Raw genomic sequence first — 14,680 nt, forward strand, 5'->3', positions numbered from 1 at the left:
AGTCTGAACTGAGAAAAGCTGCACGGGGGAGACGCACACCAGGCTTCCAAGGCCAAGTGCAAACAGGATGTCAACCAATGTGATAACAATTTTTATATGGATTTTATGTTGAAATAACACTGGCGATCGTGGGATAAATAAAATGTATTATTAAAATCAATTTTCACCTGCCTCTCTTCATTGTTTTTGTTTTTTCAGAGACAGGGTCTCATTGGGTTGCCAGGCTGGTCTGGAGCTCCTCGGCTCACATGATCCTCCTGCTTCAGCCTCCCAAGTAGCTGGGATTATAGGCCTGGGCCACCACACCCCTTGTTGCATGTGGGTATTAGACAGGTTAAGTCACAAGTGTGACCTGTGTTGTTGTTCTATGGAACAGCATTGCTGTGGAGATAGGTTTGAGCCACATGTGTGCCAAAGTGCTGGATGGGAGCCAGGGCTTTCTAGGGTGCATGCAGGCCAGCGGTCGTCTGTCTCAGACAAGGCTGACTTTCAGCGAGTGTACATCCTGAGGCCAGAATGTGGGGTGCACACCTGAGACGCTGTATGCTGTGGGCATATGGGTCCCAGAGTGTGTGTGTAAGAGACAGAGTCTGGAATTTGTGTGTGTAGATTATGTATGTGTAGAATGTGCGTGTGTGTGTGTGTGTATGTGTGGAGGGTAGGGATTGTGTGTGGGGTATAAGATTTGTGTGAGGGGTGTGTCTGTGAGGTTTGTATGGTGTGGGGTGGGGGATGTGTGTGAAGTGTGGTGTGTGGGCGTATGGAATGTGCATGTGTGTGCGGTGTGGGTGCTGGGAATGTGCAGTGTAAGGTGTGTGTGTCTTTGAGGTATGTATGGTGTGAGGTGTGTGTGGAGCATGAGAGGTGTGTGCAGCTGTGTGTGTGTGTGTGTGCATGCTCACAGTATGTGTGGAGTATGAGGCATGTGTTTAGTGTGAGGCGTGTGCATAGTGTGAGAGGTGTGTGTGTGTAGTGTGAGGTGTGTGTGTAGTGTGAGGTGTATGTAGTGTGAAGCATGTGTGGAGTGTGAAGTGTGTGTGGAGTGTGAAGTGTGTATGGAGTGTGAAGCATGTATGTAGTTTGAAACATGTATGGAGTATGAAGCATGTGTGGAATGTGGAATGTTGGGTGTGTGTGTGGAGTGTGAGGTGTGTGTGTGGAGTGTGAGGCGTGTGTGGAATATGAGGGATATGTATTTAGTATGAGGTGTGTGCATAGTGTGAGGTGTGTGTGTGGAGTGTGAGGTTTATGGAGTATGAAGTGTGTATGGAGTGTGAAGCACATGTGGAATGTGGAATGTGAGGTGTGTGTGTAGTGTGAGGCATGTATGTGTAGTGTGAGGTGTGTGTGTAGTGTGAGGTGTATGTAGTGTGAAGCATGTGTGGAGTGTGAAGTGTGTGTGGAGTGTGAAGTGTGTATGGAGTGTGAAGCATGTATGTAGTTTGAAACATGTATGGAGTATGAAGCATGTGTGGGATGTGGAATGTGAGGTGTGTGTGTGGAGTGTGAGGTGTGTGTGGAGCGTGATACATGTGTGGAGTGTGAGGCAAGTGTAGAGTGTGAGGCATGTGTGGAGTGTGATACATGTGTGGAGTGTGATGTGTGTGGAGTGTGAGGCGTATGTGGAGTGTGAGGCGTGTGTGGAGTGTGAGGCGTGTGTGGAGTGTGATACATGTGTGGAGTGTGAGGTGTGTGTAGAATGTGAGGTGTTTGTGGAATGTGAGGCGTGTGTGTGGAGTGTGAGGCATGTGTGTGGGGTTTGCAGCGAGCGTGGAATGTGAGGCGTGTGTGTAGTGTGAGACGTGTGTGGAGTGTGAGGCGTGTGTGGAGCGTGAGGCATGTGTGGAGTGTAAGGCGTGTGTGTGGAGTGTGCAGTGGGTGTGAAGTGTGAGATGCTTATGGATTGGCTGGGATGGGACAGGGCCCCGCGCCCTGGCTTTGCCGTGACCGCAGGTTTTCGGCCCTACCTGGCTCCCTTTTAGTTGCAGGAACCTGGGCAGATTCCCTGACTTCTGAGCTGTGCTTCTTCCATCTGTTGAATGAAAAAAATTCGCCCCTTCTTGATGAACGGGAAACAACGTGTGCGAAGGCCCAGCACTGTGGGGGGCGCCGAGAGCAGGGTTCTCCTCTTCTCATGGCGACATGCTGGTGTGTCGGGGCCAGGTCTGCTTGTGCACTGAAGTCCAGGCAAAGACAGGTGGCATGTGTGTGGTGCCTACCCGTGTGGCCCCTCACGCATGTCTCAAGCACGTAGATGCCCCCTGCTCTCTGGCGTGTGCTCCCTAACGGGGCCTGTGGCAGTAGGCAGGGACCTCCCTGACATGTGCATGGGGGGCACCCGTGTGTCCTGAGGTGTGAAGGCTCCTGCCCATGGAGGCTGGGCATGAGCTCAGTACAGCACCATCTCCAGGCAGAGCCAGGGCTGGGCCAGGGCAGGAGGGCGCACTGTCAGGCTGGTTAGGATTCTGGGTTAGGGGGCACCTTCCCTCACCTTCTCCCGTGGTCCTCCCCAGAGCCCTGGCCCCTGCCCATGGGCCTAACCCTGACCCTGAGACCGAACACCATAGCCCTGCCCACTGTCCCTCATCCCAGCCCCAGCAACTCTGCCTCCTCCCCACAAACTCCCCTTATCCCAGGCCCTGGCCCCCACCTTGCAAACTTCCTGAGGTACAGGTGCTTGAGACAGAGCAGGAATAGTGTGTGTGTGTATGTGTAGGGGGTGAAGACACCCCAAGCCCAGCCTCTGTACCCCATCCTGTCCTTTGGAAGGTCAAGAGGCCCAGGCCCCCAGCCCAGGCAGGCTGCTAGCCTGACAGTCTGAAAAGCCGATCTTGCACAATCAGCGTCCTCTGGACCTGGCGGCCACCTGGCCATCGATCCGACATGGCCTAGGGGGAGGGGCTGGCACTGAGCAGGCAGCAGCAAAATGCTGAGAGAGGTGTTTGAAAGCACAGACGTGGCTGGGTGTGGTGGCTCACCCCCACACCTGTAATCTCAGCACTTTGGGACACCAAGGAGGGGGGATCCCTTCAGCCCAGTAGTTTGAGACCAGCCTAGTCAACATAGTGAGACCCTGTCTGTACAAAAAAAAATTTTTTTTAATTAGCTGGGTGTGGTGGTGCACACCTGCAGATCCCACTACTAGGGAGGCTGAGGCGGGAGGATCACTTGAGCCCTGGAGTTGGAGGCTGCAGTGAGCCGTGATTGTGCTGCTGCACTCCAGCCTGGGTGACAGAGCAAGACCCTGTCTTGAAAAGAAAGAGAAAAGGAGAGGAAAGAAGAGAAGAGAAAAGCATGGACAAGGGTCCCAGAGAGCCGTGGGGGTGGGGGACAGCCTGCCAAGGAGTCAGGGATTTCCTCTGTCAACAAGGGACACTCTTGTCCTCGCAGCAAAGAGACACGTTCACACAGATGGCATGGAAGCCTTGTTGCTCTGGGAATCTGCATTCCTAACACTGAGCCTCAGCCTCCTTGGTCCCCAAGGAAAAAGAAGCCTCTGGGAGGCCTGGTGAGGGGATGAGGGGAGGCTTGGAGGCTGGACATGGTGAGGGCCGGATGGCGAGGAACACAGGCCTGACCCAGCAGGACAGGGCAGAGCAGGCCTTGGTGTGCCCACCACACTCGGGCGACCAAGATCCAGCGGGGTGCAGGAGAGTGGGCAGACCCAGCCAAAATCCCAGTCCCTCCGCATGTTGGTGACCCACAAGACGTCCCCAAGCTACCACTTCATTGCCTACGGACTGTGGGTGATAAAGCTGGTTGTTGTAGGCAAAAAAAAAAAAAAAATGTAGGGTGGGATCCTCATCCATATAATTGGTGTCCTTATCCAAAAGGGAAATTTAGAGACAGAGACACATGCCTACAGAGGGAATGCCGTGAAGGTAAAGGCAGAGAACGTGGCAATGCTTCTATAAGCCAAGGAACCCCACTGATTGCCAGCAAGACACCAGACGCCAAGAGAGAGGCCCGGAACACTCTTCCTCACACCTTCAGAAGGAACCAAGCCTGCCGACACCCGAATCTTGGACTCCAGCCCCCAGAACTGTGAGACACATTTCTGTCGTTCAAGCCCCTCAGGTGTGGTGCCGTGTGAAGGCAGCCCTAGCCAATGAATACAATGCCCATTGCACTAGTACTGGGTAAATGCTACGCAAAGCCTGTTCTTGTGTCCAGCTTCCTCCTGGACTCCTGCACACAGCAGGCGCTCATTCATTGTCCACTGAAGAGACTGAAGAGCCAAGATATCTGTATTTTTATCAGGAGCCTTCAGGCCATGTGATACCTTAAGCAATGGAGTGGATGCTCAGCCAGAGCAGGGTTGGGGGTAACCTTGTCTGAACTCAGAGAAAGCCCTAGAAGCAAGAACGCAACAACTCAGCTCTTATATACAAACCCCCGAGTCGCAGCACCTGTTCTCCGAAATTTTCCAGTTTGGGGTCTACTTGTTTCTTTCCCTATTCTCCCCACCCGCTTTTGACTGTGAGTCCCATGAAGATTTCTCAATCTTGCAAGTTGTTGGTCCCACTCCCTCGACACTCTTAGCCTGGAACAGTGCCTGGCACACAGGAGGAATAAATACTTGTTGAGTGAACAAATGACAGTTACTGTTAACTCCTTTGATGATAACACAGTAAGGATTTTGACAGCTGGGCCCTCCCCACAGTCGATCACAATGATGCCACAAATCTAGGCTTCGGAGTGGGAATATGCGTCTCCACTTAGCAGAAGAGGAGACTGAGGATCTGAGAGGAGAAGTTCACCTGCCCCAGGTCCCACCACCCACTGCAGGTGGAACATGGACTCCAGCCTGGTCTCTTTGATGGCGGGGTGTCGCTGTTTCCAGGGGCTGCCATAACAGATGACCCCAAACTGCGTGGCTTAAAACAACAGGGATTTGTTCCTTCACAGCTCTGAGGCCAGATGTCTGAAATCAAAGTGTTGGTAGGCTCATTCCCTCTCCAGAGGCTCTAGAAAAAAAAAATCCCTTCTTGTCTCTTCCTAGCTTTCGGTCCTCTGGCAATTCTTGGTGTTTCCTGGGGCTGCCATAACAGATGACCCCAAACTGGGTGGCTTAAAACAACAGGGATTTGTTCCTTCACAGCTCTGAGGCCAGATGTCTGAAATCAAAGTGTTGGTAGGCTCTTTCCCTCTCCAGAGGCTCTAGAAAAAAAAAATCCCTTCTTGTCTCTTCCTAGCTTTCGGTCCTCTGGCAATTCTTGGTGTTTCCTGGCTTGGAGGTGCAACGCTCCAATCTCTGCCTCCATCATAGCATGAGCTTCTTCCTTGTGTGTGTGTCTCGGTGTTCAACTGCACACACTTCATAAAGACATCAGTCGTCATGGATTTGCGCCCCACCCAAAACCAGTAGGACCCATTTTAACTTGCTTACATCTGCAAAGACCCTATTTCCAAATAAGGTCATATTCACAGGTTATGTGTAGGTGTGAATTTTGAGGGGACTCTGTTCAGTCCTAGTACAAGAACTGATGGTACTATTCTGGGTGGGAGGAAGGGGTCAGATAGCAAGAGGGCCACCCTCTCCTCATCCTCCTGTCCTGTGGGCTAGCCACGTCTCAGAGCTCAAGGAGGCTGCTGTGGGAAATACCTTACCACCTTCTCCACTCTTTGCTGAGCCAAGCCTCTCTCTGAAACCCGCAGGGGAGGCCCAGGGTCTGTGGTGAGGAGGTGAGGGGCAGGCTCTGCATGCCCCAGCCAGACGCTGTCTAGACAGTGGCTGGAAGCATGGGGCTCCTCTGGGCTCCAGGGCAGGGTATGAGCTTCCCAGGGCTGCCAAAACAAACTGCCACCAATAGGGTGGCTCAAAACAACAGACACGGCCAGGCGCGGTGGCTTACACTTGTAATCCCAGTACTTTGGGAGGCTGAGGCGGGCGAATCAGGAGGTTAGGAGTTTGAGACCAGCCTGGCCAACATGGTGAAACCCCATCTCTACTAAAAATACAAAAAATTAGCTGGGCATAGTGGTGGGCACCTGTAATCCCAGCTACTCGGGAGGCTGCGGCAGGAGAATCGCTTTAACCCAGGAGGCGGAGGTTGCAGTGAGCTGAGATCAAGCCACTGCACTCCAGCCCAGGTGACAGAGTGAGACTCCATCTCAAAAACAACAACAAACCAGACACTTATTCTCTCCCAGTTCTGGAGGTGGGCAGTCCAAACTCAAGGTGGCAGCAGGGCCACACGCCCTCCCTGAAGTCTCCAAGGGAGGGTCTGTCTTGCCTCCTCCTGGCTTTGGTGGTTGCTGGTGATCCCTGGTGTGCCTTGGCTTGTGACAGCGTCACTCCAAACTCTGCCTCTGCCATCTCATGGCCTTCTCCCTGGGCGTGGCTCCATGCCTCTTCTCCTCTGCTTAAAAGGACACCAGCCATGCTGGATTAGGGTCCACCCTAAGGACTTCATCTTTTTCACATCTGCAAAGACCCTATTTCCAAATAAGGTCACACTCATACGTTAAAGGGTTAGGCCTTCAATGTATCTTTTGAGGTGACACAATCCAGCCCATATTAAGCAGAGTGAGGCAGGCAGGGGCAGGCTGGCTGTTGACTATGCTGTGGAAAAGTGTCCCAAAGGTTCCACGTGACCATGAGTCCTCAAGTCACTTCTGAAGTGTGTCCTCTCTCTACACCTGAGCTACCACCATCCTTACTCTCCTCCCCCAAAATCACAGTTATGACCTGCTTCCTTCCACCTCCCACAGGCCTCTAAAGCCTGAACTGCTCAATAGATGCAATTTTTCTGAGGCCACCCAGGCAGGGTCCCCAGAGGCCACCTCTGCCATCTCTTTCCAATGCACAGTGTCCCTACTGCAATTCACTTGTTCGTTCATTTAACTGGTGTTGAGCCTCAACACAGCCACAAAAGAGAACAAGAAAAATAACATAAAAAGGATAAGGAGTCTGGGCAAGGTGGCTCACGCCTGTAATCCCAGCACTTTGGGAGGCCGAGGTGGGAGGGATATTTGAGCCCAGGAGTTCAAGAGCAGCCTGGGCAACAGAGCAAGGCCCAGTCTCTACAAAAATACAAACGTTAGCCAAGTGTGGCAGCATGTACCTGTAGTCCCAACTACACAGGAGGCTGAGGGGAGAGGATCACTTGAGCCCAGGAAATTGAGGCTGCAGTGAGCCATGCTCCTGCCACTGCACTCCAACTTGGGCAAGATCCTGTCTCTAAAAAAATAAAAATTGAAGGAGTTTAGGAAGCAGCAAGGAAGATTTTTTTTCTAGAGCCTTCAGGGAGGGAATGAGCCTGCCAACACTTTGATTTCAGACAAGAATAAAAAGAGAAGGGCCTGGCGCGGTGGGATTACAAGCCTGTAATCCCAGCACTTTGGGAGGCTGAGGCAGGCGGATCACGAGGTCAGGAGATCGAGACCATCCTGGCTAACATGGTGAAACCCCATCTCTACTAAAAATACAAAAAAATCAGCTGGGTGTGGCGGTGTGCGCCTGTAGTCCCAGCTGCTGGGGAGGCTGAGGCAGGAGAATGGTGTGATTCTGGGAGGCGGAGCTTGCAGTGAGCTGAGATCGTGCCACTGCACTCCAGCCTGGGTGACAGAGCAAGACTCCATCTCAAAAAAAAAAAAAAAAAAAGAGAGAGAGAAGGGGGCCAGGCACAGTGGCTCACACCTGTAATTCCAGCACTTTGGGAGGCTGAGGCAGGTGGATTATGAGGTCAGGAGATTGAGACCATCCTGGCTAACATAGTGAAACTCCATCTCTACTAAACATACAAAAAAATTAGCCGGGCATGGTGGTGGGCGCCTATAGTCCCAGCTATTCGGGAGGCTGAGGCAGGAGAATTGCTTGAACCTGGGAGGCAGAGGTTGCAGTGAGCCACCAGTGCACTCCAGCCTGGGCGACAGAGCAAGACTCCATCTCCAAAAAAAAAAAAAAAGAAAGAACAAGGATGTAAAAGAAATAGAACAAGTCTCAGTTGCTGCCCTTGAAGAAAGTTGCCAAGCCTAGGGAGACAGACAGTGGGACAGACGCTTGACAGGCACTTGGCCATCGTGCTTCCTGCCCCCTGCCCCCCATGTCACAGCACCTGGTGGAGGACAGGACCCTCAGCAGTACATGGAGATGCTCCTTATGTGCTTGGAGGAATAAGTGTCCACGAGAATGGCCTGTCACCGACAGGTGTGGGACCTCTCAGGAGTCCCCATCTCCGTGGCTTGTCTTCCTCCACCTGTACAGGGACTTAAGTGTCCTAAGGCTTAGAATAATCTACGGCTTACAATACAGCTAACCAGACCCAGGATAGGCCTGATCTCCAATAAGAAAAATGGTCACTTCACCCCATTTTAGAGGTGAGAAAGTGGAGGTTCAGAGCAGTGATTTGCTCGAGGTCACACAGTCAGGAAGTGCTAGGAGATGGATTCACACCCAGGACCCTCTGGCTTCAGAGCCAGTTGTCCTTCCCAGTGACACCTTCTCCTGTCTCTGTGTTCCTCCCCACTGCCCACACCACCACTCCTGAGCCCGCTCCCTCTGTCTCGGTCCTGGCCTCTGGCCTCTGTCTGAAGATGCTGCTGGGACAAACTCACCACCAGGCCCTGGCATGCCCAGTCGCTTCTTTCCCAGATGGGCAGTCGGGGTACAGATGCTGATCAGGGGTTTGGGGTTTGGGAGGGGCTGCTTCAAGCCACCTTGGGGACACAGAATGGAAACTCTGCATGCATCACTCAGCCTGACCTTCTCATCCACTGTGGGACTGTAGCAGATGGGGCTCCCAGAACAGATAGGGGGACTATATTAGTCCATTTTCATGCTGTTATGAAAAAATACCCAAGACTGGGTAATTTATAAAGAAAAAGAGGTTTAATGGCCTCACAGTTCCACATGGCTGCGGAGGCCTCACAATCATGGCAGAAGGCAAAGGAGGAGTAAGGGCACGTCTTACATTGTGGCAGGCAAGAGTGTATCCTTTATAAAACCATCAGATCTCATGAGACTTATTCACTATCACGAGAACAGCATGGGAAAAACCTGCCCCTATGAGTCAATTACCTCCCACCTGGTCCTTCCCAGTACATGTGGGGATGATGGAAGCTACAATTTGAAATGAGATTTGGGTGGGGACACAGCCAAACCACATCAGGGAGCCAGACCCAGAGAGTGGGTGGAGTCTACCCAAGGTTGCACAGCAATGCTGAGGCAGGGTTGGGACTGGAACCCAGGTGACCTGATTCCCAGCCTGTACTCTTCCCAGTATGCTGTCCAAAAATGAACTCTAAAAACTAAAACAAAAGAACAATATTACTCATTTCCATATACATAAGGCTTTAGGCAGAGAGTTAACAAAAATTTCCAAAGGACACAAAATTGCAATTTTCAACTTTTTGTTTGTTTGTTTGTTTTTTTGCCTCAAAACGTTGCAGGCAGAGCCTCCTCTAAAGACAGTCCGGTTTGTGGGACTAGCTCTTGCCCTTGAAGGGGGCCGTGTCCAAGGTCACAGGCACCTAAATTTCCCCAAGGAGGCTCTTTCCTGCTGCCCTTTCGTGGGAAGACCCCAGCACTCACTCAGGTTCCCCGAGTACCTCTATTCTCCTTGGTCATCTGTGTCAGAGAGCTGTTGACTTGGTGGGCCCGAGAGAGCTCCTGATACCAGTCAGCTCTGTCGCCTCTTCCCTCCACGTTGGTTTCTCAGAACCTTGGTCATTCCAGGTTTTCAAAGCCTCTAAGTAACTTCCCCTCCCACCTTTCCTTCCTTCCTTTCTCCTTTTCCTTTTTCCCTCCTCCCCTTTGCCCATTTACCAACCTACACATCCATTCAACGAACAACCTCTGGCAGGTGCTGGGATTCAATAATGGATGGATCACCGAGGATTGTTAACCGGAGAGAGTTGCAGCTGAGCTCAGAGAGCAGGGAGTGGGGGCACGGAGCAGCCAGCACAGATGGGGTCAGGAAGAACTGATCTTCACAATAAATCCCACAGGATGCTTTTCCTTTCCCCTCCCTCTCTACCGTGCAGACACATTTTGCTTGGCTTGCTTGTTTTCTGTTTTTAAAAGATGAGTGGCCAATAATTAAAAATAAGGACACTTTGCAGGAAAAACTGAATTTTCAGCTTCTCTTAAAAATGTAGAAGATCAGGCCTGCGCAGTGGCTCAGGCCTGTAATCCCAGCACTTTGGGAGGTGGAGACGGGTGGATCACCTGAGGTCGGGAATTCAAGACCAGCCTGACCAACGTGGAGAAACCCCGTCTCTACTGAAAATACAAAATTAGCCAGGCATGGTGGTGCATGCCTGTAGTTTCAGCTACTCGGGAGGCTGAGGCAGGAGAATCGCTTGAACCCGGGAGGCTGAGGTTGTGGTGAGCTGAGATCACACCATTGCACTCCAGCCTAGGCAACAAGAGTGAACCTCTGTCTCAAAAAAAAAAAAAAAAGTACACGATCTAGCCGACCCCCGACATGGCAACAATCAGCGGTGGCTGCCCTGGAGCAATTTCGGTTTGACACAGACCCCACCACTCCCTATTGTATCACACTGCATGAGTTAAAAAGAGTTACCAGAGTCAGGAGCCTGAGTTTGAGTCCTGGCTCCGCCCCTTATTTAGCCACATGCCCTTGAGCTACAAGGTATTTGATTTTACTGGGCCTTCGTTTCCTCATATAGAAAATGAGACAGTAAGCCTAAGTGTTGTGAAGATTGAGAGAACCTGTGTGAGGAACTTAGAACGGGGCCCGCATCTACTGGGTGTACACCGTCAGCATTTCATCACTGCAGCTAATATCTACCCAAACCCCAGTCCCTGTCAGCATCTGAGTTTGGGATCCCAGCAGCAAAGGTTTCATTGTTAGTTTCATATTTGCATAAATTACAAGCAATAGAATTCTCTCGCCAACATGTACTGTTCCTGGCTGATTGCTCGGACTGACACTGTAACGGGTGCTCTCCTACACCCACTGTTACGAGAATCACTGGACCGTTGGCCGGGGATGGCCGGCCACCCACCATCAAGTCCGTTCCAAGCAATCCCAGCTCTCTCAAACCAAAATGTACAATTTGAACAGTCCAGTGCACATAGTAGAAGCTCAATAAATAGATTAGAATGAATGAGTAGTAGTTACTGGGCACAGGGTGGGCTACCATTTTTTTTTTTTTTTTTTTTTTAGACATTGTCTCACTCTGTTGCCCAGGCTAGAGTGCAGTGGCGCGATCTCAGCTCACTGCAGCCTCCGCCTCCTGGGTTCAAGTGATTCTCCTGTCTCAGCTTCCTGAGTAGATGGGGCTACAGGCACAGGCCACCATGCCCAGCTAATTTTTTTGTATTTTTAGTAGAGATGGGGTTTCACCATGTTGGTCAGGCCGGTCTCAAACTCCTGACCTCAGGTGATCCACCCACCTCGGCCTCCCAAAGTGCTGGGATTACAGGAGTGAGCTACCGCACCCAGCCTTTGAAATTTCACTTCTTCACCCCATTTTAGATGAAGAGACTGAGGCTCAAAGGGGCCAAGTGGTACAGAATTGAGAGGGACAAAATGTCCTTGGCCCTGAGCTAGGCAGGTGGCAGCCAGCACGGCTGGATTTGAGAGGTAGGAAGAAGACTTCATAGGTTTCCTTCAGCATTTGTCACACCTCCTAGAATCTTGTCATCATAGATTTGGGCCTTTTCTCAAACCATCATCCCCCAAGACCTACCCAGGTGCTTGAGGCTGCCTATAGCACAGCATTGCAGAATCTGATGAGCTGTCAGGGATAGGAGGTTGGAAAGGGCAGGGAGGTGGCAGGAGACACCGAGCCTGCAGGTGTCCAGCTCATCCCCTGCCCCGAACAGCTATCACCAACACAGCAACAGAGTATCCAAAAGGCCAGCCAGCAAGTCAGCAGCTTCCACATCTGTGGCCCCTGGGCTTCCTGGTCACAGCCCTGTCCCTGTCTGTCTCTCCCACGCCTAGCTCTTCTCTCCTAAGTAGTTTACATTCACTTACTTCTTTTTTTGTAACAGGGCCTCACTCTGTTGCCCAGGCTGGAGTGCAGTGGCACAATCACTGCTCACTGTAGCCTCAATCTCCTATGCTCAAGGGATCTTCCCACCTCAGCCTCCCTAGTAGCTAGGACTACAGGTATGTACCACCATGCCCGGCTAATTTTTTGTATATATATTTTTGTAGACACAGGGTCTCACCATGTTGGCCAGGCTGGTCTTGAACTCCTGGGGTCAAGGGATCCTCCCACCTGGACCTCCCTAAGTGCTGGATTACAGGTGCGAGCCACAGCACCCTGCCTTGTTCAATTATTTCTTTCATCCTCACGACAGTCCTGGTATTGTCCCCTTTTACAGATGAGAAAACTGAGGCACAGAGAAGCTTAGGTATTTGTCCAAAGTCACAGCTGATAGGCAGCAGAGCCAGTACTTAGCCCAGGCTGCGGGGCTCCAGAGTTAGGGCTATAACCACTATACCACACTGCTCCAAGGCGGCCACAAAGGCTGAAAGTGTAGAATTGAAGGGGGCTTTGTTCACTGCTGGATCCCCAACACTGTGACTTGCACATACTAGGCCCTCCTAAATGTCTGTTGAATGAATAAATGAATGAATGAACAATTCCTTCCTCTTCTAAGAACCATCCTCAACCAACTATCCAAAACTAGCTGAACTCTGGCTCAGCCTCTCTTGCTGAAGCCCCGCACGGCATTCCACAACTCCTCCCCAGGTTAGAAGCCTCCACCAGAGTGTTCACTGGCACCATTTCCTGATCAAGTCTTGTGCTCACAGGACCGGGTTGATTTTCTTCCACACCGAGGGAGGCCTGTGATCAGCTTGTCTACTTGTGTGTGTCCTTCAGGGTCACTCCCTCCCAGACAAGGTTGGAGATTCTTTGTGGACAGAGTAGTAGCCGGCCTCCTCTCTGTGGCCAGCGCCCGGCATGAGGCCAGGTAAATAGAGGAATAGGAGATGAGACATTGTCTGCCAGCTCCGCTCCTCCCTCCGTCTGCATCCTGGCTTCCTGGAATCGTAGACTGGGCACTCCCCCCTCCACTACCCAACCTGCGTCTCTCACCACTCAGCGCTTCCTGCCTCACTTTCTGCCAGGCTCTGTGATGGGAGCCTTGAGTGTGTCATAGCCCTGGTGGTGGAAAATGTCTCTAAGCAAGTCAGCCTAGGGGATGTCCCAGGCCTGTCACAGGTGCTGGTGGTGAGCTCAAATTTAATCAACACTCCTTCCCCCACTACCAAACGCACTGTGTGGCCCGGGACATGGCACCACCATCCCCTCAGGGCCTCCAGGCCTCTACTGAGGAAGAGAACCTCTGTCATTCCCGTCTTGCTAGGTCACTGTGTGATTGTATGGGATACCAGGGGTGCACACACTTTAGAAGCGGTAAGGAGCTGTGCCATGTGGGTGCTAAATATTGCCTGGATTCAACTCCTTGCTCCACTGCATTCTAGCTGTGTGATCATGGGCAAGTCACTTGGCCACTCTGAGCCATAGGCTCAGCTATAAAATGGGCTAAGAATAGTACCTCCCTCATGGCATTTGTTTAAGGATCCAGTGAGTTAAGGATGCTTCCAGCGAGTGGAAGGATCAGTGTGCTTAGAACAGAGTCTGACGCATCTAAGCGCTCAATACATGCAGTTCTCGAAGACTTTGAAGGACCGAGAACATTCCACAGTGGCTCTCACAGATCCTTGACCCTAAAGCTGTCCCTCACCCACTGCCTGTTGATAAAGCCCAAATGGTGAAATAGTGGCTGCTAATCTGCAAGAACAATTCCTCTCTCTTCCAAGCACCATCCTCAATCAACTATATCCAAAACTAGCTGAGTTCCAGTTGAGCCCCCTTGCTAAAGTGCCACCCAACATTCCACCCTCCTTCCCCAATTAGAAGGTCCTTTCAGAGTTTTCTTGTGCCTGGCTTTTCTGACTAAAGGCTTGAGCTAACGGGGCTCTACCTGATGTTCTTCCAAAGCTATAAGTATCACCCTTAGATCCCCAGAATCTAGCCCAGGGTCTGACCCACAGCACAAGAGTTGGTTATAATAGAGGTAGCTCAGGAGGCGGACAGTAGGAGGAAGTAATCTACTCTACTTGGGGGCAAATCAGAGGGCCTGCCAGAAGCAGAGATGCTTGAGTGGGGTTCTGAGGGATGCATAGGAATCTGAGGGTAGATAGCTTGGGTGGCAGGGCAGGGCTACTTCAAACACAGGGATCAGCAGTTGCCAAGCAAATGAGTCCGTTGCAATCCCTACTCTCATCCCCACCCCCCAACCCCAGCTCGAATCTTGATGTAAAATACATGTAGTCCAGGCCTCAAGCCATATTCCATGTGGCACCTGGAACCATAGAATGTCAGGGCTAGGAGAGCACTTAGAAATCATCCAATCTGCCTGCCCAATTCACAGATGGGGCAACTGAGGCATAAGAGCAGATGGGACCTCCCCAAAGTCCCCCAGGTCATGGACAATCACATTAAGGACCTCAGCCATTATCCTGAAAATGACAGTGAGTCACTGGAGGTTTAGCAAGGATGTGGTGTGGCCAGATATGACCCTTAGCCAGATCAGCCTGGCAGGGCTCAGAGGTGGAAGGGTCAGAGGGGCAGGCGGCTGTGGGGACAGGCAGACCGAGGAGGAGGCTGAGCAAAGATACGAGTGAGAGGTGATGGTGTCAGGTCTGTGGCACGGAGGTCACCAGGGCGGGGGTGGGAGAAGCCAGTG

The sequence above is a fragment of the Pongo pygmaeus genome, chromosome 23, assembly GCF_028885625.2.
Source record: "Pongo pygmaeus isolate AG05252 chromosome 23, NHGRI_mPonPyg2-v2.0_pri, whole genome shotgun sequence".
Classification (NCBI taxonomy): Eukaryota; Metazoa; Chordata; class Mammalia; order Primates; family Hominidae; genus Pongo; species Pongo pygmaeus.